The following is a 25987-nucleotide window of genomic DNA, read 5'->3' as shown; positions in this document are numbered from 1 at the left end:
TCCAGCGGACACGTGGCGTGGGGGCATGTAAATAGCCTCAGTTTGGGGTGGAACCTAAGGTGGGCATTTAGGGATGTACAGGTAGCCCATTGGTCCTAGGTTTGGCGCCATATGTAAATTTCCAGAGGCGGGAAAATGGTGTCACAGGTAACTTCCTAGGGGCAGGGAAGATAGGGGCTTCCGGCTTCCAGTTGTGGCTTTCCTGGCTACAGTGTCCTATCTGGGCCAAAACCCTTTCAATTGGATTTTGTTATAATTTTTTCTACGTTTTGAAATGGTCATAGGATGACTTTTCTGTTTATATGATGAACATATTGATTCATTTTTAAAAATTGTTAAACGAAATGCTCTTGCAATGTGTACTTGATCATGATGTATTTTTGAGTGTATACTATATTTTATTAGATATTTAAATTTTGTATGTTCATGAAAAAAACTGGTTAATTATTTTCTTAGTTGACCTGAGCTGTTATAAAAAGTTCACTTGGTGGCTTAAACAGCAGAACCTTATTTTCGGACAGTTTTGGATGCAGAAAGTTCAAGCTCGAGGAGCCAACAGAGAGGGTAGTGTTTAGTGAGGACTCTCTTGAAACTTAGATGGCTTCAGTTTTAAGCTGTCTTCATGTGGTCTTCTTTCTGTTGTGAGTACTCCAGGGCAGAGGAGGTGAACTGTGATTCCTTTTTTCCTAAGGACACCAATCATTTTGGATCCTACCCATAAGAATTCAGCTGACCTTAATTATTTGCTTATAGATCTTACCTCTATGTATAGTCATATGGGAGGAATAAGGCTTTACAGTATGAATTTTGGGGGAAGTGATTCTGTCCTTAACAGCAATTTTCTTTTTTAGGAATGTCTTTAAGAATGAAAAAAAATTTTCTTAAATATGTGTTGTTAGATTGGTGTTATTTTTTCTTCATGTTTGAAAGATTGATTCCTCCTGGCCTGAAGTTCTCTTTATGAACAAGTTTTTGAAAAAATACCAATTTTTAAAATACAGACAATGCAGATGGGTTGTTTTGACTTGTTTAAGGTATTTTTCTAGGAATAAGACTATTGCACCTAAATTTTCAAATTTTACTGGTAAAAACATTTTTGTCAATTTTTCAGCACGATAAAGGAGCAGAATATAAGAAAAAGTAAAAGTGGCTTTTATTCCAAGGAGATGGAGAGGAAGGAGTCCATAACTGGCAGTGGTCTGGGTTTTCCTTTGCCTGGATGTGGGGATATGGGTTATGTAACCTTTGACGGGGGTGGTGCTTAGGGTGGGCATTGATGACACTTGAGATTTTTGGAATTTTCTTTGTGTGGATTGGGAAAGGAAAAAGGAAGTTGTAATAGGGGAAGGAGGAAGTGACCTCAGGGTAAACATCTCCGATATGGCCTTCCTCCGCCATAATGTCTTGTAATTTATTCTACGGCAAAACTCTTTCAGTTTTCATAATACTTTATTATCCTTGTAATATCTTTAGGATCTTTCATCCTGACAATAATTTATGATTGTTCCCCATTTTTCTTGATAATCTAGTGAAGGGTTTATTAATTTTATTAATTATGTTTACCAGGGAAATCACTTTTGGCTTTATTAGTTTTCTCTGTTGCTTGTTTGGTTAAGTTGATTGCAATTTTCGTCTAATTTCCTTTTTTATGAATTTTGAGTTTATTTGGTTCATTTTTCTACTGTCTAGGTTTAGATGAAACCTTAGGATGTTGATTTAGAACTTTGTTTTCTTTTATCTGTTTAAAGCTGATAATTTCTCTGTAAGCATTGCTTATTTTCATTTCGTAGATTTCAACGTTATTTTAAAATTTTTATTGTTAGACATATTGTTAAATTTTCCTACAGTTTTTCCTGTGAGCCTGTGTATCTTTATTTTTTGAGAAAAGGTCTTGCTGTGCAGCTCAAGCTGACCTTGAATTTGAGATAAACCTCTTGCCTCCATCTCCAGAGTGCTGGGATCACAGGGATGTGCTACCACACCCTATACCCTATGTATTTTTAGAAAAGATGTTTGATTTCCAATTATTTAGGGTTTTCCTAGGTATTTTACTAATTTTTCAAAACTTAGAATTTTAATTTTTTAAAATCAATGAGATTTATATTATGGCTTACTGTATATTCTGTTACAGTGAATATGATACACATTTTTTTTTTTTTTTTTTTTTTTTTTTGAGGTACTGGGGATTGAACTCATCACCTTGCACTTGCCAGGCAGGCGCTTATGCCACTGAGCTAAATCCCCAGCCCAGTGATACACATTTAAAAATGTTGTGTTGTGCTTCTCATTCCAGTGATAAACCTCCGGCTCCCTTTTGCACATGTGTGGAGCCCTCTCCAATCCCAAGACTCCACAAACACCCAAGCCTCCACCCCCAGCCCTTTCTATCTCCTATTTTACACAGGCAGATACTCCTTCAAATCAGTGGTTAATATGTTACTTTGCCCACCTCCCAAACTCCTCCCTCAGCCAAAACTGTAAAAGTAGTCCCACTTCTGTGTCCTCCTTTGAGAGTGTACTCCCTGGCCCATGAAGCTCTCCCATGCCCACATTAAAGTTCTCCTCCTTTGTTTCTTTATCTCTCTCATTTTCTCTGTACCTCTTAAGACTGAGTGCCAAAAATAATCACTTTACAAACATCAGTTAGGCTATGTTGGTTCTTAGTGAAGTTTGGCTGACCTTCATTGTAACTATTTTTTTTTTTTTGGTCTAGTTTTATTGATAGAAAACTTATTAAAATTTTAGGGTATTCTAAAGGAAATGTTTGTTTCTCTATTCTTGGTTGACTAGTGAATCATACTTGTGTTGTATATTGATTTGTGATTATTCTTCCCAGTGAATTAACATTTATCATTATAAAATGTTCTTTATTTCTGTATTTTTGGTTTTAATATACTGTTTTCTTTTTTGGGTAGTGCTGGTGATCAAACCCAGGGCTTTATGCATGCTGAAAGCAAGCATTGTACCCCTGTACTACATTCCTAGTAAAGCTATATTCTTGCCTTACATATCATATATATATATATATATATATGTAGATATGTGTGTGTGTATATATATATATATATATATGTATAAAGTTTCCATTCATTTATTTCCAGCCTGTATGTTTCTTTGTAGGTAGAGTATGTCTTTTGTAGACGGCGCATGGTTTGATCTTGCAGTCTTACATTTTAATTTTTCTGACAACCTTTGCTTTTTTCTTTGGAATGATTAATCTATTAACTTTTTTTTTTTTTTTTTAAAGCACTACCTGGTATTGATCCCAGGGCTTTTGCATTGAACTATATCCCCAATCCCTTCATCATTTACTTATTTATTTATTTTATAAATAGAGAGGGCCTTGGTAAGTTGCCAAGTTTCTCAGACTGGGCTTAAACTTGTAGTCTTTCTGCTTTAGCCTTCCAGATGCTGGCATTACAGATGATTTATGTCACCATGCCTGGCACCATTAACATTTAATGTAATTATTGATATAATATTTGCATTTATTATTTGATTTCTGTTCATCCTATGTTTCTTCTCATTTTTTTTCCTTTACTCTCTCCCTGATGTTCTCATTTTTTATTTTGAGACAGGATATTATTATGTAGTATAAGCTGGCCCTGAGCTCATAAACCTCCTTCCTCAGTCCCCCAATTTGCTGGGATTACAGGTATTCATTACTATGCGTACTTTTTTTTTCTTTTTTTAATGTTGGAAGTCTGTACGATTTTTAGTGTTTTAGGAATTACAGTGTACATTTTTAACAGTCTGTGTAGTTTGCACTGTTCCATTTCCCTTTACATTGAGAAATTGTACCAATGTACACTTACTCCCAGACCATTCCTTCTTATAAATCATTTTATGTTTTATATCTATGTTATTATAAATCCAGTAGGCATTATTTTAATATTTACGTCCCCAGTCATGTATGTATTTTAAAGAAATTAAGAATAAGTTTTTTCAGACATTTATCTTTCTGATGATTTTTTTTATATTACTGAAGGTTCAAGATTTGATCTTGTATGATTTTTTTGAACCTAATAAAGCATTTCCTTTAGGAGTTCTTATAATGGGTGCCTGCTAGCAGTATAATCTTTTAATTTTCTTTTAAAGGTAGTATTTTTATTTTGCCTTCATTTTTGAAGATCATTTTAACATTTTTTATAAGGTATTCATTCTATTGTTTATTAACCTGTAGTTTTTTTTAATGAAAAATTATTGGTGTGTATTCATATGTAACGTGTTGTGTGTCTCTAGTCACTTGGATAAAATTAAATTCATGTGTTTTAAGTACAGTAATGTGACTATTATTTTTACTTAGGATTTCCTGAGTTTGTCTCTGTAAATTGTGTTTATTACCAACCAAACTTAAGAATTCTTTTTTTTTTTTTTTTTATTTAAGAGGAAAAAGAGAAAAACACAAAACAAAACAAAGCAGTGTAAGGTTACACATAATACAGAACTACAAAAAAAAATAACAGTAAGAAATCACGTGTTAATAGATTACATATTATCATCTTGGAAATAGTTGCTCAAATCACAGTATTAAAGAATACAAAGTAGACATTCAAACAGAGAGACTGCAAACAGCTGTGTTCAATGATCCAAAAACATTAATATAGTCAGCTATTTAACACACCTAAACACACTCGCTGTTATATCCGTTAGAGCTCTTTTTTTTTTTTTTCCTCCCTCCCTTTTTTACAACAAAATTTACACATTTTGGATTTTATTACTCCTTAGTTCTTATTACTTTTTTTGGGGGGGGAGAGAATAAAGTCAAATATGGCAAAACAAAGCTGTAAGTCAAAACCAAGGATAGACATAGCACATGATGTAGAACAGAGTACAAGGTTATTAACAATGGTTATCAACATTGTCTCTTGTTTCCTTAAAAGGAATTGTCTATCTCATTAGATATTATAAAGTTGGACAAAACAGTGGAGAACAAGACCAATAAAACTTAGGCATTGTGAACATTACAGGACTTCCAAAGGAGACAATAGTCAAACCAGAATGGGCATCTTTGTGAATCTTATTGCCTTCAAATTAGTTGCCTATACCCTCAGACTTGCTACTATCGCGCAGAATGGAACAGAGTCTAATCAGTCAAAACAAGATCTTGGGAGTATTACAGGACTTCAAAACAAGTTAATAGGAGATCGAAAAGAGTTACTATTATATATCCTAATTTTTTAAATTTTTCCCTTAATTAAAATAAACATAAGAAATAGCTAAATAATTTTTTTAAAGAATAGTAGTTACCATAGTGTCTGTCTTTTTCCTTAAAATATTTGGATAAAACTTCATATACTATAGCTTCAAATATTTCCATATCAAAAAGCCCAGAATAAAGCCTTTCTAATTAATAAGTGAAAATTTTATAAGGCTTCAAGGCCACATAATGGGGAATCATGATTATCACATATTTTTATATATTTGAATCATTACTTACATTAGGGAAACTATTCGGTATTCATACATGCGAGATTGATTTATTTCACTTATGAGTATGGTCTCAAGCTGCGCCCATTTATTGATAAATATCTCAATGCGATCCTTCTTTATAGCTGAATAGTACTCCATTGTATAGAAATACCACAACTTTTTTATCCATTCCTCAGTTGATGGACACTTGGGTTGTTTCCAAGATCTGGCGATTACAAATTGTGCTGCTATAAACATAGGTGCACATATATCACTGTGGTATGATGCTTTCAGTTCTTCTGAGAATATGCCTAGAAGTGGAATAGCTGGAATAAATGGGATTTCCAATCCCAACTTTTTGAGAAACCTCCAGACAGACCTCCACAAAGGCTGTACCAGTCTACACTCCCACCAACAGTGCAGGAGAGTTCCTTTTTTCCCACAGCCTCTCCAGCATTTGTTGTTGTTAGTTTTCTTGATCCTGGCCATTCTTTCAGGAGTGAGATGGTATCTCAGTGTGGTTTTAATTTGCATTTCTCTAATGACCAATGATGATGAGCATTTTTTCATGTATTTATTTGCCATTTGCATTTCTTCATCTGAGAATTGTGTATTCATCTCAGATGCCCATTTTTGGATTGGATCTTTGAATTTTGGAGGTCTGAGTTTTTTTAATTCTTTATATGTTTTAGACAAGAGTCCCTTGTCTGAGAGAGAGTTCACTAAAATCTTTTCCCAGTTTGTGGGTTTTCTTTTCACTATGCTGGAGATTTCTTTTGACATGCAAAAACTTTTTAATAAGAAGTGGTCCCACTTATTGATTCTGGGAAGTATTTCCCGTGCAGTTTGAGTCCTATTCATGAATTCTCTACCTACTCCTATGTCTCCAAGGTTTCTACCCAATTTGTCTTCCAATAGATTTAGCGTTTCTGTTTTAATATTCAGATCTTTGACCCATTTAGATTTTAATTTAGTACATGGTGATAGACATGGGTCTAGCTTTAGTTTTCGGCAAATGGAGAGCCAGTTTTTCCAGCACCATTTATTAAAGAGACTGTCATTCTTCCAGTGAACCTGCTTGGCTCCTTTATCAAAGATAAGGTGGTTGAGTGTGTTTGTAGTTGTGGTTGTATCTTCTAATCTATTCCATTGATCTTCAGCTCTGTTTTGATTCCAATACCATGTTGATTTTACAACTGTTGCTTTGTAGTATAATTTCAAGTCAGGGATTGTGATGCCTCCTGCTTTGTCTTTGCTGCTTAGAATTGCTTTTGCGATTCTAGGTCTCTTCTGGTTCCAGATGAAATTTAGGAGTGATTTCTCTAGATCTATAAGGTATGTTGATGGTATTTCTATTGGGATTGCATTGAATCTGTATAAGGGTTTTGGGAGAATGGCCATCTTCACAATGTTTGTTCTTCCTATCCATGAGCAAGGGATGTCTTTCCATTTTCTGAGATCATCTTCAATTTCCTTTTTCAGTGTATTATAGTTTTCACTGTATAAGTCTTTCACTTCTTTCGTAAGAGTAATTCCTAAATATTTCATTTTTTTGCTTGCTAATGTGAATAGTCCAGTTTCCCTTATTTCCCTCTCTGTGGTTTTGTTGTTTGTGTATAGGAATGCTATTGATTTCTGAGTATTGATTTTGTATCCAGCCACATTACTGAATTTATTTATTGTATCTAAGAGTCTTTCAATGGAGCTTAGGGGGTCTTCTATGTAGAGTATCATGTCATCTGCAAACAATGACAACTTAACTTCTTCTTTTCCTATCTTTACCCCTTTAATTTCTCTTTCTTGCCTAATTGCTCTGGCTAGTACTTCCAGTACTATATTAAATAGGAGTGGTGATAAAGGACATCCTTGTCTTGTGCCTGATTTTAAAGTAAAGGCTTTCAATTTTTGGCCATTTAGTATGATGCTGGCTGTTGGTTTGTCATAAATGGCCTTTATTATATTGAGGTAAAGACCATCTATTCCAATTTTCTGTAGAGTTTTTATCATGAATAAATGTTGGACCTTATCGAAGGCTTTTTCTGCATCTATAGAAATGATCATGTGATTCTTATTTTTGGCTTTATTGATATGGTGGATTACATTTATTGATTTGCGTATGTTGAACCATCCTTGCATTCCTGGGATGAATCCCACTTGGTCATGGTGTATAATCTTCTTGATGATTTGCTGGATCCTATTTGCCAATATTTTATTGAGGATTTTTGCATCTGTGTTCATTAGGGAGATCGGTCTATAGTTCTCTTTTTTAGTTGGGTCTTTCTCAGGTTTTGGTACTAGAGTGATATTTGCTTCCAGGAATGACTTAGGAAGGATTGCTTCCCTTTCAATTTCATTGAATAGTTTGAGGAGTGTCGGCATTAGGTCTTCTTTGTATTTCTTGTAGAATTCTGCAGTGAATCCATCTGGGCCTGGGCTCTTCTTGGTGGGTAAGGACTTAATTACATTTTCAATTTCAGTAACCGAGATTGGGTTATTCAACAATTTTACATTCTCTTGATCTAGCTTTGGCACTTCATATGCTTCTAAGAATCTGTCTATTTCTTCTGTGTTATCAAACTTTTGAGAGTAGAGGTTTTCGAAATAGGTGTTGATGATCTTCTGTATTTCTATTGGGTCTGTAGTGACTTCTCCTTTTTCATTTCTTATTGCATGAATTTGAGCTTTTTCTTCCCTTTTTTAAATAAGGTTGGCTAGGGGCTTATCGATTTTATTTATTCTTTCAAAGAACCAACTCTTTGATTTGTTGATCCTTTGGATTGTTTTCTTAGTCTGTATTGCATTGATTTCTGCTCTGATTTTTATAATTTCCTCTCTTCTTTTGGCTTTGGGCTTGACTTGCTCTTCTTTTTCTAGCTGTTTGAGGTGTAGCATCAAGTTATTTATTTGTATTCGTTCTGTTTTCCTGATGTGGGAACTCAGTGCAATAAATTTTCCTCTCAGGATGGCTTTCATTACATCCCACAGATTCCGGTAAGTTGTATCTGCATTTTCATTTTCTTTTAGGTATTGTTTGATTTCTTCTTTAATTTCTTCTGTGACCCACTGATTACTCAAGAGTGTGTTATTCAGTTTCTATGTGTTTGTGGGATTTTTGCAGTATCTTTTATCGTTGATTTCTAATTTCAGAGCGCTGTGATCCGATAACATGCAAGGGATGATTTCAGCTCTTTTGCACTTGTTTAAATATGTTCTATGAGCTAATATATGGTGTATTTTAGAAAATGATCCATGTACTGCTGAGAAGAATGTGTATTCTGATGTTGTTGGGTGGAACATTCTGTATATGTCTATCAAACCCATTTGTTCACAGGTATGATTCAGTTCTGTTATTTCTTTACTCATTTTCTGTCTGGTCGATCTGTCCCTTGGTGTCAATGGCGTATTAAGGTCTCCTGTTACAATTGTGTTACTGATAATTTGAGTTTTCATTTCTGTTAATAATTGTTTTATATAACTGGGCGCTCTGGAGTTTGGTGCGTATATATTTAAGATAGTTATCTCTTCCTCTTGGAGTTTTCCCCTTACGAGTATGTAGTGACCTTGTTTATCCTTTATGGTCATTGTTGGTTTAAAGTTCACGTTGTCTGCAAACAGAATGGCTACTCCTGCCTTTTTTTGGATTCCTGCTGCATGAAGAATTGTTTTCCATCCTTTGACTTTCAGTCTGTGAGTATCCTTCTGGGTTAGATGGGTTTCCTGTAAACAGCATATGGTTGGATTTTGTTTCTTGATCCATTCTGCTAGTCTGTTTCTTTTGATTGGTACATTGAGACCATTTACATTAATGGTTATTACTGTTAAATATTGGTTAATTGTAGGAATCTTATCTCTCTGCTGTTGCATCTTTATCTTTCTGTTCTGTTTAATTATTTGCTTTGCTTAGTGGTTTTTTCCTTTGTGTATCTAAACTGTCTTTCAATGTTTTTTGCAGGGTTGGTTTGGTGTTCATGAAGTTCTTCAGCTGTTCTTTGTCATGGAAGTATCGTATTTCACCATCTATTTTAAATGATAGTTTTGCAGGATATATCAGTCTAGGTTGGAAATCATTTTGCTTTAGGATCTGGAATACTTCACTCCATGCTCTTCTTGACTTTATTGTTTGTGATGAGAAGTCTGCTGTGATTCTGATAGGTTTTCCTTTATAAGTGATCTGTCTTTTTTCTCTGACAGCTTTTAATAATCTATTCTTTTGTTGGATTTCTGGGATGGTGATTATTATATGTCTGGGTGTAGTTTTATTTTGGTTATGACTATTTGGAGTTCTATATGCTTCACTGATCCTGATGTCAGTTTCTGATCTCATGCTTGGGAAGTTTTCAGCTATTGCTTCTCTAAATATCCTCTTGATATCCTTTATGTTGTCTCCTTCTTTTTCATTAATCCCTATCATTCTTATGTTATTCTTCTTTGCATCGTCTTGCAGTTGTTGAATTGTTGTTTCCTGATTCCTTGTTATTTTTAAAAGATCTTTCCTTTCCTGTTCACTAGCTGCAATGCTGTCTTCAAGGTCTGAAATTCTATCTTCACTTTCATTAAGGCGGTTTTTACAACTTTCAGTGGAGTTTTTTATTTCCTGTATATCTCTGTGCATCTGCATTATGTATTCTGTTTGTTTCTTATGTTGCTCATCTAGGGATTCTATCTTTTTGTTTAGTACCTCCAGTTTTTTATCTGTGTTTTCTTTAGATATATTTAGAATCTCTTTCATTTCTTTTATCATTTCTTCTTTTATCTGGGATATTATTTCGAGTTTGAATTTCTTTAAAGCTTCCTGGAGTTGCTTGTCAACTTCAGTAGCTATTGTGTCTGATATATGAGGAGGATGGGATATATTTTCTTCTAAATACATTCCTCCTAGGGTTTCCTGAGATGGGCTGGAGGTTTGAGGTTGTAATTTGGTCTTTCGTTTTGTCATTTTCCTATATTTCTGTGTTTCAAGTGTTATTTGAATGCCTCCTCAGGATCTGTTGAAAATCCCCTTCTATGTTTGCAGCTACTGAGACTCTGGCACCACTCTACCCCAGGCCATTGGGCCTGCAAAACCAATGGCCCTCCTCTGCTTGTTCAGAACTCCGCGGTTCCAGACAAGCTGGGCCTCAGGGACACTGTGCGCCCACCTGCCCCTTGGTAGATCCACAGCTCTTGGATCGCAGCCGGGTTAGGGTACTCACCACAGGCCGCAGTGCCTCAGGAGCCTGCGATCCCTCCCTGCTTGCAGAGATATCCACAGTCCTCCAGACAAAGGAAGGGCCTCCTGCGGGCACTTCGGATCCACCCAGCTCCTCCTCTGCTCGCAGATGGCTAGGCGCGGCTGGGCACAGGCCGAGGTGCCTCAGGAACCTGGGATCCCTCCCTGCTTGCAGAAATATTCACTCCTCCAGACAAAGGAAGGGGCTTCTGCAGGCACTCCGGATCCGTCCAACTCCTTCTCTGCACGCCGATGGCTATGCGCGGCTGGGCACAGGCCGAGGTGCCTCAGGAACCTGGGATCCCTCCTCCTCCAGACAAAGGAAGGGGCTTCTGCAGGCGCTCCGGATCCGCGCAGCTCCTCCCCTGCACCCCGATGGCTAGGCGCGGCTGGGCACAGGCCGAGGTGCCTCAGGAACCTGGGATCCCTCCTCCTCCAGACAAAGGAAGGGGTTTCTGCAGGCACTCTGGATCCACGCAGCTCCTCCTCTGCACACCGATGGCTAGGCGCGGCTGGGCACAGGCCGAGGTGCCTCAGGAACCTGGGATCCCTCCTCCTCCAGACAAAGGAAGGGGCTTCTGCAGGCGCTCCGGATCCGCGCAGCTCCTCCCCTGCACCCCGATGGCTAGGCGCGGCTGGGCACAGGCCGAGGTGCCTCAGGAACCTGGGATCCCTCCTCCTCCAGACAAAGGAAGGGGTTTCTGCAGGCACTCTGGATCCACGCAGCTCCTCCTCTGCACACCGATGGCTAGGCGCGGCTGGGCACAGGCCGAGGTGCCTCAGGAACCCGGGATCCCTCCTCCTCCAGACAAAGGAAGGGGCTTCTGCAGGCACTCCGGATCCGCGCTGCTCCTCCTCTGCACACCGATGGCTAGGCGCGGCTGGGCATCAAGAATTCTTTTCATTAGTTCTTCATATTTCTTTTTCTACTTGCTTGCATTCTTGTGACCTTATAGGCCACACATGTTAGACCTTTTGTTTTGGTTCCTGAGGTCCCTGAGGATGTGTCCATTTGTTCTATTCAGTACTCTTATTCTGATTGGAAAGTATCTATTGATTTATCCTTAAATTCACCAACTTTTTTCACTTTCTTGTTCTTAAGTTCATCTTTTAAAAAATGTTACTTTCTAGTTTTAGAATTTCCATTTGCTTATTTTTGTTTTCCTTTTTCTCTATGAGCATATTTTCTTTTATACAACCATATTTACCAAAATTTAAAAAATTCTTACCTGCTGATAACCATGTCTAGTTCTGCAAAGGGGTTTTTGTTTGAATGGTTTCGTTTAACAACTACCTCATTCTTCCCTGTCCAGGCCAAAACTGTTCCTCAGTCAGGACCTTGCCTGACAGCAAAGATGGGAAGGAACCCAGCCTCACTGTCATTTTCTCCTAAATCACCAAACCCTAGAGGACTGCATTCAACCCTGCTACACCACCTGGAACTCATTGAAAGTTAAGGCAGTCACAACTTTAGACCCACTGTTTCTGCAGAAACATGAAGAACTGTTAGTTAAGCAGCCATTTCTCCAACAGCTCTCAGAGTTGTCACCATGACAGCTCAGGCTCACTGCTTCTCTGGAAGATGTTTGTGTTTACTTCAGCAGTTTGGAAACAGTGATAAATCCTAGATGACCCCACCCTTCTGTGCTACTAAGAATGTTCTAAAATAGGTGTGGGAAATGTGAAAGACTGCTTCAGGTCTAGGCCTGCTCTTTCTTTATATAAGCAGCATTCCTTCATAATCCTGGAGTCAATCCAGGAGAGGAGTTCAGACAGCAGCGCAGCAGTGAAGAGGATAAGAGCAGTGAAGATTCAAGAGTATCTGAGAGCGCTGGGGATCTGTGAACACCTGCAGAGACCAATAGAAATGCTTCAGACAGGCAACACCTGGAAAAAGCTGCCAACGGGCTAGGAGCCCCAGATGTAGAGGAGTTGTAACCCCAAGTGCTATAACACTAAGATCTGAAACAGTAAGAGCAAAGAGATGTGGGCACTTAAAAAGCTCAATTGTAACAATAAGGACCAAAAGTACTGAAAGCCCGGAGCTTTGGAAAATTAAAAACTATGTATTTCTCTGTTGGAATTTTTAGCTATTTTGTGTTACTGCTAATTGTGATCTGCTTTCTTGTCAAAAAATGTTCTGGAATGTATCACTTGATAGTCTCTTATTGCAAGTATATACTACCCTTCAGAATCTGCCAGCTATTTTTTTATGTTCTTGTGACTTCAGGTAGTTGGCTGCTTTGTAAATGTTTAGTTATATACAACTTTTACACAAGATTATTCTACTAGTCATGGAATTCTTCCCTCTTTTAAAACATTTTTTTTGGAGCGTATAATTCAGAACTCCTACGAGGCTCAGGCAGGAGGATTGTAAATTCAAGCCCAGCTTGGGCCATTCAGTGACTTAGTGAGGCTGTCTCAAAATTAAAAATAAACGGCTGGAATATAGTTCAGTGAGAAGGTCTTAGGTTCAATTCCCGGTACCACAAAAAAGAAAAGTGATCCATAATATCATTGATTTTTGTTCATTGAATGTTTTATAATCATTTATGATAACTGTTTCGATGTTCAGATTTACCCAGGGAGCCTCTTTAGGCTTTTTTTTTTTTTTTGTGTGTGTGTGTGTCTTTTTGATGTTCTTTTATAGTCTTCAAACTCTTAGGCATAAAATAATGTCTTGGGCTTCCTTTACACTTTCCTTCCTTCAGATATGGGAATGAGAATTAGATGCCAAGATCTGGATCATTTTTCGGGTGTACCCTTGTTTGTGAGACCTTATTGGACAAAGATAGGATATAGGGGTTTTTTTTTTGTCTTTTTCCTTTTTATCGGTACTGGGGATCGAACTCATGACTGACTGCTTGCAAGGTGGGTGCTTATGCCGCTGGGATATAGGTATTTTTAAAACATAAATTCACATATCAGTTCCAGTTTAAAACTGTAGTGTATTGTGTTTTGACTTTTTTTCACTTTATATTTCTTGTTTTTGCCACCACACTCTAAACTTTTAGTTCCAAATAAAGTACTTATATATTTGTTTTATCCTGCAGTGTCAACAGTTTTTTGTTTGCAAATCATAATATTACTATTGCTATTGATCATAAACAGTGAATTTCAAGATTTCTCCAAGTTCTTTTTTTTTTTTTTTCCTCTTTACAATACATCCGATTAGTGCATTCTGGAGCCAGAGTCCTATCCTTGAAAGTAAATTTACCAATCCAGTATACATTTGTTTGTTTTTATTCCTTTTTATTTAATTTTACTTTTGAATATGTAAAATCATTCAAAAATCAAAGCTGTTCAGTAAGATATATTTAGATGAGTCTTTACCTCCATTCTTGTCTCTTTCTCTCATCCCTTTCTCATGTTTCATGTTAAATAACTTTAATTTTTTTTTTTTACTATTTTCTCTTGTTTCTTTTAGAGAAACAAAATATATCTATGTTTTTGTTTTGTTAAAAGCTGGAAAATCTTAATATTGATGGTGTTCCCTACTTTATTTATGTAATATTTATTCATTATGTACTTATCTTGGAAAGTACTGCAGTATCATTGCATAGAACTTTTTTTCTTTCTTTTTACAACTGTATAATATTTCTTGTATTTTATTTAAAAGTTATTCAACCAGTTACTGGTTGAGTATTCTGATCTTTTCTATCTCAAATAATTTCTCAACAAATAACCTGCATTTGTTGTGTTTTTTAAACTTTATCTTCATGATGGTCACAGGGCTGAAGAGTTGTTGGGTCAGAGTCTAAATTAGTGCTGTCTAGTAGAGATTAATATGAGCCACATTTGGCAACTAGAAATTTTAAATTACACATTTAAAAATTTGGTATTTATTGTTGGATTTATTGATTATTTTTTTCATTTTAATTTTGAGTCACTTCTAAACTTTTAAAACAGATTATAACTTTCATGTTTTCATCTAGAAGTTATGTGGGTTTTCTTTTTAATATTTTGCTTTTTATCTTTTGAGAACTTTTTAAAGAAAATGTTTGAATTTTCCATTACATTCACAAGTTTTAATAAATTTTTTAAGGAGGAAAAGCTTTTCATTATTGCAGTTTATAATATGTAGTTTTATTGCTCAGTGATGAGAGAATGTAGTTTTTGTTATTTCTACTATATTAAACTTGAGATTGATGACTGTATATGGTCAGTTTTTCTGAATAGTTAGTATCCATTTGGAGAGATTATTTTCTTTTATCAGAGAACAAAGTTCAGTATAATAAATTCTTATCAGAGAACAAAGTTCAGTATAATAAATTCTTATCAGAGGACAAAGTTCAGTATAATAAATTCAGTATAGTTCTACATTATTGATTACATTATTTAGGTATTTGCTTTACCTAGTATTACTCTGTTCTCATTAATTTTTCCATGTATGTATTACAGATTTTTGCTTTGTAAATTGTGACTATGCTATTTGATAAATCAAAGATATGTGTAACTTTTGTTTTCTTCATTGTTAATTTGGGTTTTATCATAAAGTAAGACTTCTCTTGTTACATGCTTTATGGCCTGAATTTTAACTGATGGTTTACTGAGATCATAGTCTTCACTCTTTTTGATTGTATTTACCCATTACACCTGTTATTTATCTCTTTTCCCTTTTATCTTTTATCAGTTACTTTGCTTCAGTTGTGTATCTTTATATACAAGCATACAGTTGTTTTTGCTTCATGAGCCAACCTGAAAATTTCTTTTGAAAAATTATTTTCTGCATTTATTGTTGTTGCAGATGCTTGATCTTAGTGTTAACAGTTATTTATATTTTCTGTGTGTATTCTGTTTACTCTATGTCTTTCATTGAGTTGTATGTCTACAACTGCTCTTTTTGAAGTTTTGTTTTGGAATTTTTGGAATATTTTTGTATATTTATCTGAAAGATAGGGAGATTTACCAATAATAACTGTTTCATTAATTATGGTAAATGTACCATAGTATTGCGAAGTATCAACATTAATGGGATATAGGTGCATGATATATTGGAACTCTTATTTTTGCAGTTTTTCTGTTAATCAAAAACTATTCTAAAGCTTAAAAAGAATTTTTAAAAAATGTAGTGGTGCTGAAAGTGACCTGAATTGGTGTTGGAAATAAATTTCATGAGTTTGTTTTTCAGCTTGGTGAATAGAAGTTACAATTTTCAGTTTATAATAAGTCAGGGAAGTGTAATCATTGTACATTTGATAATGTTGAAGCATTTTAGGGAAACATCTCTGTTTTATAGTAATGAATCAAAAGACGTTTTTGGACTTTTTTTTTTAAACGAAAGATTAAAGACAAATTTCTAGTAATGGTTATTTATATGGTGTTTTGTCTGGTTGAATTACTTTGGATGTTATTGGCATGGTTAGTAGCAAGTAGTAAAATTTGGTTGAAATGTAAGTAAAATTTTAATGGTTCCTAGTTCGTGGTAGTTCAGGTTTTTAATTCAAGAATTTTAGAACTGGGAGAGACCTTTGCAATTTATTTCCAATTCCTTCACTACAGAAATATAACCAGAAATCTATAATATTGTCATTTCTAAGATTCTGTTGTAAATTGATATTTAGGACTAAATATTAGAGACTTGAAAATAAGCGTTTCCATTTTTATTTCAGAATTTTTTTTCAGTGCAAGAACGTGTTCCTGAAAGGTGCAGTAACCCAGATCTTGCATATCTGGTATCCGACTTAAATTAGTGTAGCTAAGGGGGTTACTGTACATTTATTTTGGAATTTTAGAAAGGCAATGTCAGTGTCACAGAGATGTGGTGTATTGTTAGGTAATAAAACTGTAACCTATTGAATCCACCTGTGTGTTTTGTCTGGTAATGGATGAGCTAGCTTGAAAATGGGGAAATAAAAGTGCCAATTTCTATGAATTATAGACTAGAATCTAGAAATCGAATTTGTCCTAGAAACCATAAAAACTTAAGATAATGTTTAGGGTATGGTGAAGGGTGCTGTGAGAGTGTGGGGCAGAGTTGATAAAAATTTCTACTATGAGTAGGTGAATTCTAGAATCTATAGAAAGGGCACAGAGAAAAGTAGCCTGTGGAGTGCCACTATCAAATTTTGGATTCACCCCTATTAAGAGTCATTGTTCCATCCTGTGCCTTAGAGTGTGCCACACACTACTTGTCAGCTAAGATTTAGGATAATCATAGATAATAATGAAATGAAATTCATTTGACTTCTGTGAAACATTTTTATTTCATACAGTACTGTCACAGATCCTATGCTATTTAATTTTGGATTCTTGTGAGATAGGTAGAAAGGATATTGGTGAACAGAAAATATTTGTTAAGGTAGTGTGCTACAAATCACTAAGTTATAAAAAGATGAATAATATGGGCTCTGCCGTCATGGTCTGAACAGTTGTGGCGATGGAGAGAGGGGAAGCAGCCAGTTACAGTGTACAGCAAGTTGAAAAAAGATTTAGAAATTTACATTATGTTCTGTAGGAAGGCATGGCGGTATAGCTCAGTGGCTCAGCACCTGCCTGGCAAGCATGAGGTCATAAGTTTGGTCCCTGGTGAGGGGGAAGACCTCAAGATAGAGCTGATTTGTCATGTCCTGTAGGAATTTTGAAGGGCTGTTTGATATTACTAGAACTGCTAGAAATTTTGGTATTTAGCCTTCTGATTTAAGATTGAGATATTAACTATAAAAGGATCTTGGCAAAAATAGATAATTGAAATTTTCTAGCTTTTTAGAATTCTTGTTTTTATTTTATTGATGGTATATTGAAGTGTGAAGGTCTGTAGAAGTCACTTCGGAGGATTTAGCTGAGTATTGATTCTAAAAGCAAATTTATTTGAACAGATTTATGAATCAAGGATGACAGAAGTCACTTCTGTTGTTTTTAGGGATTTTTGGCATACAGGGCTTGACAAAGAGGAGGCCAAAGGTGGGAGCTGATTTTCCAATGTAAAATGTATTTTATAAATTAAGGCAGATTTATGTAGGGAAATATGAGTAAATATTTAAGTGAGCTGTATGGATTGGTAACAAAGTAGACAAAATTTAGGACAAAATTGATTTAGCATTGGTTTATGTCAACCATGTCAGCATATGAAAAGAAGAAAAGTATTATTTTCTGACTTTTATTTTAATGGCAGGATAAATTATAGGAAATAGATACCAATAAAGAAGAATTTGACACTTTTATGATGAATTAATATGTTGGGATAGACTTCATTTATTCCTAAAATTTATTTTTATCTCTTAAGTTTTTATTAACACTTTTTTTCCATTAATGTTATCCAACTTAACTATTTCTATTTGCTAATACAGAAAGAATTGCAGCTTGTTTTGTTAAAGCAGTCACTAGAGTGCTACTGGGAAAGGAGAGGGAAAGAAACACCCTTATCAGTATCTTTTCTTCCTTTGAGGTTTAGTGTCTCTGTGAAGTCTCTCTCTGTCTGTGTCTCTGTTTCTCCCACCCTGCTTTTTTCTCTTCTTTGAGACAGGGTCTCACATGCTTTGTAATTCAAGCTGCCCTTGAACTCACTGTGTGGTGTAGGCAGGCCTCAAATTTGAGATCCTTATGCCGCAGCCTCCTGGGGTTCTAGGCCTGTGCCACCACACTTGGCTGAGTTTTCTCTCTCTGGTTCTTAGCTCGAAGACATGGAGATACTACTGTAAAATTTTTAAAAATCTAAGCCAGAAGTGGCATATCCCATATTATATTTAGGTTGGTCAATTTCTAGTAGTACAATTTTTAGTACTACTAGTAGTAGTGCATTGTAAGCAGCCTTCTTTAGTCTGTCACTCCCTTTCCCTACCCCACTTCAGTCTGGTAGTCTCATCTTCATAATAATACCTGTTTGAAGTCTGGATTTGTGTTACCTGAATAGCTTTAGAACCATTGATGTAGTGAGACTTAGTAGTGCCTGTCTTGAATTTAGCTTTTTATTTACATATTTGCAGCATTTACACACTTAGGGGTGAATAAACTTTTATTACAAATATATTACTACTTTACTTAAAAGTGACCAATTTGTCCCAGTTCTTTTTATTAACGGTTAAATATGTAATTTTCCCCAAAATTTAGATATTTCATTGTTTTACATATAATTTGTACGTAATTTGCTTTTTAAGAATATGATCATTATTTCTTTGAAGATGAGAATCATAGGCTGCTTGCTGTTTTTCTTTTTCTCGCCCAGGATGTGCTCAGTTTAGCTCATAATCTTCTTTCTAACAATATGGATAAAAATGACTGACTACTCAACACTACAGATTAAAAATAAAATCTGTGATTCTTAACTGTTTTTCTTTATACTTTATGTAAGAGTCTTCTAAAGGAGTTTTCTTTCCTTAGACCTTACTTATCATGGAGAGAATTTAAGATGTTTATCAAGTTCTATCATGTCCCCCCCCCAATACTTCTGCTACTTTGTTTTTCTATTTCTTTAGTATATTTCTCCTTGGTTAGTCTATAAGCAAATCTTGCAACACTGGGCCTAAATTTCAGTGCTGTTAATGATAAATATAGCATTTCCTCACAAATGAATAATTTTTTCCATATATTGATTGGAACAGATATGAGAACATACACTGCATCTGTGATCGCAGTACATTTTTTTCAGAGAAATCTTTCAGTTTATATCTTTTCTAAAATGAGTTTTTCCTTATGTTGACTTATTATTGCTTATTGCTGAGTGCTCATTTTTGGACCTGCCTATTTCACATTCATGATTAATCTTTTTTCTACCATGTGTTATTGCTATGGGAAATGATATTAAGACTTCTATGATACAAGGGAATATAATAACTCTTAACCTGCTTGATATCTGCTATGCTGATTTTGTGTTCTCCAAAACTAAAAAATGAATTTTAAGGAAAAACAGAAGTTAAGAGTAGGAAATATCACAGGGTGTCATGTCACACAGCTGTAATCCCAGCACTTGGGAAGCGGAGCCAGGAGAATCACTGTGTTCAAGGCCAACCTGCACTATGTAGTGAAACCTTGCCTCAGGAGGGGAAAAAAAAATAGGAAGTGTTTATTGAGATGGAGAGATAGAGCTCTTGAGAGGTAAGGTCAGTCCTGAGTGGGATGTAGAGAACCCTACTTCTCAGAGCAAGTTTTATAGAGCACAACCATGTGGGTACAGTGTGGGTTATATATAGCTACAAGCATAGTTGTTTGGGTAATATTGGTCCAATAGGGAAGCAAGTAACATAGCAAGTGTACATGGACAGAACAAAGAACTTTTGAGGAAGTAATAAGTCCAAGGCTATTCTTCTCCCATAGAACTGACTAATGTCTATCTAGCTTTTATTAGATCCAAGTGTTACCACTTGCCTTAGGCCTGGTCATTCCATTTTTATCTTAAGGCCTGACCTCTAATTACTTCTGTTAGAAGCACTTGCAGCCACAGTTGTAATGAGATTTCATCTTTGCTCTGACTCCCTCAAAGGCTCAGCCCACTCCTTATAATATTTCTGCCTAACTCAGCTCCCTATGATAATATGAACTTATATACTTTTAGTTTCTAATATGGTAATATTTTTTGTTTCCTTATGAGTCCTATTTTATCTCTCTTGGATCTGATATCTGTGCTTCTTTGCATCAGAATAGTAATATATGAATGGTATTAATTGAACGTATACAGTTTTTAGAAAATTTGCACATGTGATGCTGTCACAAAGTTAATTTAGCTCATAGCCCTCTTTTTATAGAAAACAAAATAGTGTTTTCAGTCAAGATAGCCTGAACAAGGATTGATACTCTTCCACCTAAAACAACTAAAAAACTGTATGAAATATCGAAACAGTTCTCAAGATATTTACTTGTAAGCAGCAAAAATCATTGATCCCTGAGAAACAGGAAATAAATAAGGCAAGCTTACGGTCACTGTAGCTATTGCCTGAGGAGAATTTTAAGGTATGGATCAGGGCAGCAGAATTTAGGAAGAGTTTAGAAATCCCTCCTAAATTAAAGAGGTGGAACTGAGATACTGGAAAGAAAGAAAGCTCAAATTCACAGGATGGAGTACCAGAAAGGAGAGAGCCAGGGAGAGAGAACTTTGTAGGGCTGTAGAAGTCTCTGGAGGATTTAGCTGAGTGTTGATCAGTGCATGTGTATGCAGAAATTACATGAGGCCAGGGAAGAACCATTCAAAAGGAACTGAGGGAATGATATTAGCTCACAGAGTTCCTGAATCCACGATGCAAAATAGAAACTTTCTTCACGAAATTACTAAGTAAAGCATCTCCAGTATTGTAGTTTAATTTCAGTTTAGGTCCCCTCCCCCATATCTTAATATGTTTCATCTTTCCTTTGGCTTCTAAAATATATGGGACACATGTGTAATATCTTTTAATGCCCTAGCCCAATTTTATCAACTGTTATTTTTGGTTGGTTTTGATTGATGTTTCTCTCATTATGGTTCCTCAGCCTTAGAAAAAATTGCTTAGTAATCTGTTTGTGTTTATCAGGCATGTAAAAGAAGACAGTATAAATTTTACTTTGCTGGGTTCAAGATAGTTTGTATTCCTGTAAGTATTCTTGAGAGGTTTTCTAGATGTATTAGTTACTTGGAAAGGTTTTTTTTTTTTTTTGGTACCGAGATCGAACTCACAACCTTGTGCTTGCCAGGCAGGTGCTTATGCCACTGAACTAAATTCCTGGCATTTGGAAAGATTTTTAAAAAAATTTTTCCTTTGAATACTGCTTTTATTCCTTGTTAAATGGGACTATTTAATGATTTGCTCCACTACTTGAACAAAACCCTTTTGAATATTTTGGTAGATGCCTCTTAAATTAGGAGGTTTTCCATTTTGGCTGGTTGTTACAGGTGTTCAGTGACTGTTATATTAGTCTACAAGACTTGTTTTTAAATTCTTTTGGGTTTAAGAACAGTCTTTATTTTAGGACTAAGTTAACTCTACAGAGATCTCTTTATTGCCCACTGTGTACATGAAGTCTCTACCATGGCTGGTTGAAATTCTCATGTCTCTCAGCTTACTATCAATACTGTTTTTCATTTTTAAGCTTCTGACAGCAGAATTTTGCCTGGTGTCCTGGTATTTCACCTTAAGTGGAGATGTGTAGATGTCTGGACCCTTTTTCTGTATAGCCATTTTCCTTGTGATATGTTACTCCAGTAATTTCTGCCATCTCCATGATAATGAACTCCTAAGGCATGCATGGATCAGGGCAACAGTTTGTTTCTCTCTTAAGGAACACAGTCCTGCATTAATTTTTTTTTTTTTTTTTTTTGGTACTGGGGTTCAAACTTATGACCTTGCTCTTGGCAGGCAGTTGTTTGTGCTGTTGAGCTGTATCTTTGGCCACTGCATTAATTTTAATTTTTGTTCACTGTCTTGAAAGTACTACATTATATATTTTGTCTAGTTTTGTAGCTGTTTACTATATGAAGGTAAATCTGGTACTGTTATCCCACAGTACTAGATTATTGTGGGTGACTGACAGACTTTTAGGGGGAAATTAGAATGAATTATAGTGAATCTTGGCTGACTTTAGATTTCATGTCTATTTAGGAGTTACATGTTTATGGGCTTTGGGAGTGGTTTGTTTTCTCTTAATAGTTCAGTCAAATGAGATAATGTAATATAAACAATAAGCTGGATATGGTGATGCACACCTGTAATTGCTGCATTCGGGGGGCTGAGGCAGGAGAATTGCTTTGAGTTAGAGGCCAACCTGGGCTACAAAGGGAGGTTAAGGCCAGCCTGAATTGCATAGTGAAACCTTGTCTCAATAAGACCGCCCCCTCCATCACCATCCGACAGAACTTATGATTTTGTTTGAGGTGATTTATTGTTTTTTTTTTTTTTTTATAGGGGGGGGTGGAGTCTGGAAACTGAACCTAGGGCCTTCACATTGAGGTAACAGGTATTCTCCAGCCCTTTTTAGTTTTAGACAGGGTCTCAAAAAGTAGCTTAGTTGCACAGGCTGGACTTGAACCCAAGGCAGTCCCAGCACTCTACAACCAAGCTGCATACCCAGCCTAAAGAAAGACTTCTGACTTTTGGAATTTAAAATGGAAATAATAGGATTCCCTTTGTGGTGAATTAAATTGGTGGTAGTGTTTCTTTGTTAGTTCCAATTACCTAAAATTGTTTTCAGTAAACTTTGGTGTCAATGGAAAACAAACTGCTCATAACTAGTAATATTAATTTCATGTAACACATTAGTAATGTAAATAATCTCATTTAACACATTAGTAACGTAAATGATAGACATTTCCTTATAAAGTATTATATTTTTATGATTCTTGGGGTTTTGTATCCAAGTGACTTCCACAAAAGTAAATATGCAGTGAACATTTGGTATGTGAATCTTTAAGACAGTTTTCTTTCTTTCTTTCTTTTTTTTTTTTTAAAGCCTACAGCACCCAGTATTCCCAGGCGGTCTCCCATTCAAGTACTGACCAGGCCCGACCCTGCTTAGCTTCCGAGATCAGACGAGATCAGGCACGTTAAGACAGTTTTCTTGTTGGCTTATCATACTGATTCTTTACTGTGTCAAACATGGTGCTAGATAATAGAGACAAAGGAAGAAAAAGAGGAGATAGACTCTCTGGTCTACTACCTATGTAATTTAGAAAAGTAGCAAAGATTAATGGAGTAGAATAATTACATCAGTTTCAGATAGGAAATTACAGAGGGTCTGGCTTTTGATGATGGTGATAGATGTGCTTTGGTTGACATACAGGATAAAGGTGAAAATGTCCCTGTTCCAAAAAAAAAAAAAAAGTGTATTTTAGAGTGACAGATGAGAATCATAAACTTGTTCGGTGGAAGCAGGTTAAATTGGAGGTTTGTATAGAAGATAGCAAACTCTGGTATATTGTAGAGCATTGGTGTCTATTGAGGTGTAGACAGCAAGCTGTAGTCTACAGAAAAGAGACATTATTCTGTATTATTTTGTTTGATATTATTATGCCTGATTGTATGGGCAGTTCTTTTGAAGATAAACAAGAGGCATTATGGTAGACATTGTTAATTTCCTTGTATGTTGTTTTGAAGTCTTGTACTATGTTCATTGTTTTGTTTTGCTTAACTCTATTGTGTTTTATTTCGTTTGGTTTTATTCTCTTCAAAATAAAAAAAATAAAAAGAACAGAGACCTTGATTGCTCTGTATGTTTAACAGTAGAGAAAATGAAATAATTTTGTATTCACAAAGTAGATTCTAAGGATGCTGACTTTTAGAGAACTATGAAGAGACTATGAAGGCACCGAATCTGGTGTAATTTGCAAAACGAAAATCTGTTCTTTGTTGACATTTTGAAAGCCCTACTTGCAGAATGGGTTAATGTTGAAGTGAATTTACATTTATGACTGGCTATATAAAGGAAAATAAAAGGTTTTTAAAAAGTATTTTAATGGTAATTGAAATTTGATTAGAGTTTATACTGATATTTTTTTTGGTTCTAGGTTGCTGCTTTTGCTAAGAGGACGTCAAAGACTCTGGTGGTGTTTTCATTCAACATAAGGTGCTTTATTGCCTTTATTGATTGAACAAATTCAGGTTAGTACATTTAGTGGACAGTGCTTCCCTTACTACATTTTGAGCAGTAAATAATTTTGTTTAAAGCTACATCTATAGGTACCTATAGTACCTATAGTAAAAGAGCAAATCAGTCTTAATTCTTTTGAATTGTATATTAAGAAATATTTTTGATTATCTACTGTGTATAATCTTTACTGTGTAAAATGAAAAATACTTTTCTTCATATCTAATAATTTTATACTGCAAAGCATCAAACTGGGTAAAACTAGTTATAAAGGTGGTAGATTGAACTTTAATATCATGGTTTATTTGATGTAGAAAATAAATTATCCTAGCTTTTGAGGGTTTCTTGTCTATGTTTTAGTCACACATGAACATTTTTATTTATTTTTAGTGTTCAATCTATGAATTTTGACAAATACTCATCACCATAGTTAAAACATTTCATAACCATCAGATTTCTTCATGTTGTCTCTTAGTCAACTTCTCCGCCCATCTCAATCCCTGGCAACTACTCAGTGATCTGTTTTTTGTTCCTGTAATTTATCCAATGTAGCGTTAACATGGGATCATGTAATATATAGCTTTTAAAATCTGTCTCTTGTTGTTTTATTAACACATGCTTGAAGTATATAATGTTTACATCCTTGTGTGTAGTTGGTACATGCACTCAACACATCTTAATTACTTTTTCATCCTGTTTCCCTCCCTTCCTCTCTCTCTTTCCATTTCTTGGCTGCCTTGCTATTTGAAAGAGATCTCGCTCTCTACTTTCTATTGTCTTTTACTTTGGTCTTTGTTTATAATTAGGGTTTCTCATGCATTTGAGTTCATTCATGTCCCGTGTTTGTCGCAGTAGTTCTGTTTTTATTGAGGGTTAGTGTTCCACTGTATGAGCTATCCCACAGCTTGTCTGTTCACTGGTTGATGGCTATTTGGGCTTTTAAAAGTAGGTGATTATAAAGCTGCTGGAGTCATTCATTAAAAAAATAAATACATCTTTCTATATTCTTTATTTTAAAAGTATTTTTCATTGTTGTTAAAAAAGATGACACTGACTTAATTGGGCTAGGGTTGGATTTCATTTTAAAAGTGTCTTTAAAATGTTACCAGAAAAATAATAGAACAGATATGTGACTTCATTTTCTTACATGCCAGTAATAGTCAGCTGAAAATTGTTTACAGAAAAAGAAGTGATGCACAACTTAGGGGGGGGTATATTGGAATTTGTGGTATTTCCTGATTTTTCAGAAATCAGTAACTTTCTATAATGGTAGATGAAGAATATACAGGTTGTTTTATACAGTTAAACCTCTTTTTGGCAGTCCCAAAGTTACATGTTTATAAAATCAAATGTACAAATTCCTCTATTGTAAAATTTTACTTTAAAGGGTACAGATTGAGCATTAAAAATCAATTTAAAATTTGTTAAATGAATATTTGGAATGAAAAAGAGGATACTGTTGTGTGGAAGATGAATCCTGTTAGCATAGAATCTGTGAATCCACTAGTTTGTTATGGTGTATTCTGAAATGGATAATTAGTGATCTCAAAACTAGGGAGGGACAGAAGCAGGAGGGTTCTCTGAATTCAAGGCTAGTATGGGCCTACATAGTGAGTTGCAGGTCAGCCTAAACCATATAACAAGACCCTGTTTTAAAAAACAAAGGTAGCTTAAAATATCTGAACATTTATGAGGAATCAGTTCATTATTTGCTATAGACATAGAAAATATATGTAGATACAGAGAGTATGTGTTATGTTGGGGACCCTTTCTAAGGCCCCAGTTATCAGGGACCCCTGCAGTGAGTCCTCAGTCTGCCAAGTGTTAATGGTACAAGGTGGGAAGGAAGACCAAGAGACAAAATAAGGTGCAGGCAGGAAT

At 35.4% G+C, this 25987-nt stretch overlaps 1 protein-coding gene and 1 pseudogene across 8 annotated transcripts in view; one reads left to right on the top strand and one right to left on the bottom strand.

Moving 5' to 3' along the window:
* The window catches only part of Fut8 (fucosyltransferase 8), a 409437-nt gene that overhangs the window by 95552 nt on the left and 287898 nt on the right, over positions 1-25987 (top strand). For 7 of the 8 annotated variants that reach the window (XM_063240896.1, XM_063240899.1, XM_063240894.1 and 4 more), the window contains one exon: positions 24027-24120. The exons of the other annotated variant lie outside the window; for it this stretch is intronic. The gene's annotated coding sequence lies outside the window, so the exon portion shown is untranslated. The remainder of the gene's footprint in view (positions 1-24026; positions 24121-25987) is intronic. 8 annotated transcript variants of the gene reach the window in all.
* On the bottom strand, positions 22971-23088 carry LOC111757595 (5S ribosomal RNA; annotated as a pseudogene).

This window comes from Cavia porcellus, unplaced genomic scaffold (genome assembly GCF_034190915.1).
Source record: "Cavia porcellus strain 051 isolate PalLab524CR breed Dunkin Hartley unplaced genomic scaffold, mCavPor4.1 scaffold_31, whole genome shotgun sequence".
NCBI lineage: Eukaryota > Metazoa > Chordata > Mammalia > Rodentia > Caviidae > Cavia > Cavia porcellus.
The sequence above is the reverse complement of the archived record's forward strand: the minus strand, read 5'-3'. Positions and strand labels throughout refer to the sequence as shown.